General features: G+C 39.6%; 1 protein-coding gene across 1 annotated transcript in view; it reads right to left on the bottom strand.

The window, feature by feature from the left end:
* Window positions 1-2,620: 2,620 nt before the first annotated feature.
* tbc1d22b (TBC1 domain family, member 22B) overlaps window positions 2,621-4,762 on the bottom strand; it is a 53,254-nt gene continuing 51,112 nt past the window's right edge. The window contains exon 12 of the mRNA XM_060881609.1: window positions 2,621-4,762. This exon is cut by the window's right edge and continues 1,476 nt beyond it. The gene's annotated coding sequence lies outside the window, so the exon portion shown is untranslated.

Raw genomic sequence — 4,762 nt, 5'->3', positions numbered from 1 at the left:
TACTTCCACTCGCTCCACAGCTCTACTCTGTGCACATGGCTCCTCTAGCACTCAATTAAAAATCCTGCATGGTAGGACTACTTGTATTATTCTCTGCTTGATATATTGCTTCACTCTGTATTTCCTCATTTGGATGAAAGCATCTGTTATATGAATAAACGAATGCATGTAAATAGAAATGAATCCGCAGTCTTATTCTCTCAGACTCTTGGATACGGAGGTCTGTGGCATCACGAGGATACAACTCGCTCTCTACTAAAAATAGAGCAAAGTCTAACATCATGTTTTATATCATCTCTCATTTAGTAGTACAATATTATTTCTCAACGTTATTCATTTCCTGATGCTCTCTCTCTCTCTCTCTCGCATTAGCGCTCTCTCTTTCTCTCTTGTATTAGCGCTCTCTCTCTTTCTCTCTTGCATTAGCCATCCCTCTCTCTCTCTGTCTAGCTCTCTCTCACTTTCTCTAGCTCTCTTTCTCTCTCGAATTAGCTAACTACCTGCCTCGCTAGCTGTTCATTCTCGCTTTAGCTCTCTCTCATTCTATCAAGCCCTAGCTCACTCTCTCTTGTTGTATCTCTCTTTCTAGCTCTCTCTTTCCCTCTATAGCTCTCATTTTGGCTCTCTCACTCAAGCTTTCTATCTCTTTCTAGCTCTCTCCCTCCTAGCTCTTTCTAGCCCCCCCACTCTAGCTCTCTCTCTCTCTAGCTATCTCTTTCTCTCACTCTAGCTCACTTGCTCTAGCTCTCTTTAGCTCTCTCCCACTCCAGCTCTCTCGCTCTATCTCCCCTTGTCAGACTTAATTCCTCTCAGACATTAACCATTTAAAATGCATCCTTCCTCCAACAAAAATCTTATTCCCGCATAATCTCGGCTCCATGAGCGCTACGTCCTAATTTTAACCTGTACCGTGATTTAAACCTTGATTAAAAAAGTATCTCCTCATCCACATAAACACATATAACAAATGAGTCCAGAGTCAATAACCCATGAAAAAAAGGCTTTGCAACTCTAATGACTTTGTTTACATCATTAATTTGTGTAAACAGTGGAATCATAAAAAAACAAAAAACACACACACACACACACACACACAAAAGAATTCAGACGTTCAGTAATTACCGAATAACAGGCATAATGGTTTAAGAAAAAATAAAAATAAATCATCACAGTGTGGCTTTAAAAGAAAATGAACACAAATTAGCTTAGTTTCAAACAATCACTAGGTCAGTCAGAGCCACATCAAATTATTTTTACATTCAAATAAAAGAACAGAACATGGCCAGTGACTGTCAAATTGTCAAGGCATCATCAAATCTCTTCAAGCAGAGGATGCATTTTAAAAAGTACTTTAAAATGATCCAATCACATCTGGAGAGCAGGGTGAACATTACAGCTGGTCTTACAGTTAATGAAGAAAAAAAAAACAAATCCCCGGAGGCTCGGTGTGTGTTTCTTCGCTTCAAGACACAGGACTGAGATTGTTGGAAATTACACAAAGAAAGAAAAAAAAAATCATCCAAAATGGATGTGTAACATTATTCTGTAAAAGTGCAGAAACTCTAGCTCAATAATTTAACTCCAAAACCTTTGCTATTGATATGCTTTAATAAAAAAAGATGAACACGTGGAAGCTTTACCTCTGCTGTAGTTCAGAGAACAGCAGCACAGTTCACTTAGCTGAAAATGAGAAAATGGTCTGTTCTCCTTCCAAACAGCACCAGAGAGAAATAACTGGCTCCTACAGTGCAAAATCACTTAGTCAATTTTTTTGGCCAATTTTCTATTGCTGAAATTATAGCCCTGGTTTTAGTGCTGATGTCAGAGGATTGCTTCATCTGGAGCAGAAAAAGCTGGGAAAAAGTGTTTATTTGCTGCACAAATTACCCTAATCATAACAGCACTCAAGTTACAGACTGTGTCTCTGTGAGGCTGTTTAGGTTCCTCGTCGTGAGAGAGAGAGAGAGCGAGCTCACGGGCCCGGATACTCTGTTCAGCCCTTTAAACAAATCACTAAAAAGAAGAGTGTTTGGGGGTGGGGCAATTGAGAGAGGGGGCGGAGTGAGGAAGGGGTGTAAAAAGAGATGGAGAAAAGGTGTGGGGGGTGGGGGGTGGAATGAGAGAAAGAAAGGAAGAATTAGTCTATTGGTGAAAACTCAGTGGATGTGTGTGTGTGTGTGTGTGTGTGTGTGTGTGTGTGTGTGTGAGTGTGAGAGAGAGAGAGAGCGAGAGAGAGAGAGAGAGAGAGAGAGAGAGCGACAAAGAGAGAAAGAACGATAGAAAAGAACGATAGAAAAGAAAGATAGAAAGAAATGGAGAGAGAGGGGAGATGGAGATATATATATAGGAGAGAGAGAGAGAGAGAGAGAGAGAGAGAGAGAGAGAGAGAGAGAGAGAGAGAGAGAGACAAAGAGAGAAAGAACGATAGAAAAGAACGATAGAAAGAAATGGAGAGAGAGGGGAGATGGATATATATATAGGAGAGAGAGAGAGAGAGAGAGAGAGAGAGAGAGAGAGAGAGAGAGAGAGAGAGAGAGAGAGAACGATAGAAAGAAATGGAGAGAGAGAGAGAGAGAGAGAGAGAGAGAGAGAGAGAGAAAGATAGAAAGAAATGGAGAGAGAGAGAGAGAGAGAGAGAGAGAGAGAGAGAGAGAGAGAGAGAGAGAGAACGATGTTTTTTTTCTTTGTCTGGTGGCTAAGCAGCTTCAGTAGACTGTTGATAAACATGTTTGTTTTTTTTCCCCATTTGAAGCACCTCGATGCTTTGTCACGCTCTACTGTTGTCCGAAGACCAGCACAAAATGAGGACGTGGTCTCTCTCTCTCTCTCTCTCTCTCTCTCTCTCTCTCTCTCTATTGGCAGGAGATATTTTTATTTTTAACAGCTGCTACACCAATCTTTCAGCACTATAAACTAGATCAAAGCCAGTTAGAAAAGAAAAGAGGACTGGTCACTAGGGTATGTTAAACAAATAAAACCTAACTGTCGAATTCTTGATTCTGATTGGTCGGCTCGGACACGCAGTAGCAGATCACGGGTTTGTAACCGTTTACTCGTTTTAATACGCTATCGTTTCTATAGCAACAACGTACACTGTGACATCAGAGACTTTGTATCAGTCAGAAGTAAAGCTACAATAAAAAAAAAAGTAAACAAAATAAAAAAGTAACCTGACTTTTAATTAAGAAGGCAAAAACAAAGCTTCATTACCATGAAAATAGCAAAGAAAAAAAACAAGAGCTAGACAAACCCGCTGCTCTGAGGGATTCGAGTCCTCGCTTACTTTCCACAATATTTATTAACGCACATAATTATCTCGTCAAACTGTTCAGTCGAAATACGTGGCCGCTTTTCGGACTAGTTATAATTGGACTTCCGGGTATCAGCACGTGAGACTGAGCGGCACGCTGGAGCTTTCTCTTTCCCTGTGGGCTAGCTAATGAATTTATATTTTATCCGTCCCTGAAATGTCAATTAAAGACTCGTTCTAGAGATCTGAAGCTGTGGTGAGAACCGAATTATAAACCACATAAACACAAAAAAGAAAAGTGTTTCAGTGTTTAAAATAAAAACTAATTCGACACGAAGGCCTCGTAACGGTTCCATCCTCGTAGCGCTCGAGTCAGTTCTAGCGATGCGTGTTGAAGTGTAGATTCATCAGATGAAACATTAAATCACTTCCTGCCCTGCGAAAGCAAAACCCATAGAATACAATTTCTCTGAACTGATCCTGACAGCTCGATATATTCACATGTACTCCAGGTACTTTAACGTATAAAGCACGGTGGCAGCTGTTCATCAATTATTAAAGCCGTCGATGAGATTCGGATTAGAAAACTGATTGCTTGAGGTGTTACAGAAACCGGTCTGTAGCTCGTCCAAAAAAAAAAAAAAACGCTAAAACTTTTTGATTTTATAAAAAGATAATCCACATTGATACATTACATTTTATACACAGCGTACCTTTAGACGGCAAGAGAAAAGTCGTACGCTTACTTTTAACTGATTGCTGATTGCAGTACATTAGCACATTTAAAAACAACTGAAATGCGAAAGAAAAAACTGATCAAACAAGCTGATTCTAGATCAGTGTAAAAGTTTTTTTTTTTGTTCGTGTCAGTTTTCAGCACAGCTTTAATAATTCCTCCGTCCATGCACGCTACAGCTCGTGTTACTGGCTGACTGATGTTTTTTTTTTCTTTACTCTTTTCTTCTCCTTATACCATCTGCTTGCATAACACAACCTCGCATTAGACCGCCTCGCTCGCTACAAACATGTTATTAATATTTCACCACGGTCTGACTTCGGCGGTCTGCGCTCACTAGTCGTTTCTGAAGTTCTACCACAGGAGAAGCAGAACCCTTTTTAATATTTATATTAATATTACATTTTCATTTGATCTTTTGTGCAATATGCAGGCACTTCAACCTTCAAATATTTCAGACGGCCTTGCAAATCTAATTTATTTTCTTAAATCCGATTTTTAAGCCCGAGTGTCCGTGCTGCAAATTACATGAGCTCAAACCTATTTTCTTTTTTTTTTTAGTACTGACTGTAGTCACACATGCTTACGAATCCAAATCCAGTTCTTATAGCAACAACACATCTGTTTATATGCTGAGTAGCGGAAATAAGAGTAGCGGAAATAAGACAAAACATTAGCTAGTTTTATGAATTGGATAACGTCCAGTCAGTTACCTTTTTTTTTTTGTTAGTGTTGTTATTCTGACTTCACGTCGTCCCATCCGCTAACTCTGATAT

Source organism: Tachysurus vachellii, chromosome 11 (genome assembly GCF_030014155.1).
Source record: "Tachysurus vachellii isolate PV-2020 chromosome 11, HZAU_Pvac_v1, whole genome shotgun sequence".
NCBI classification, from domain to species: Eukaryota; Metazoa; Chordata; class Actinopteri; order Siluriformes; family Bagridae; genus Tachysurus; species Tachysurus vachellii.
Note: the sequence above shows the minus strand (reverse complement) of the source record. Positions and strands in the feature narration are given on the sequence as shown.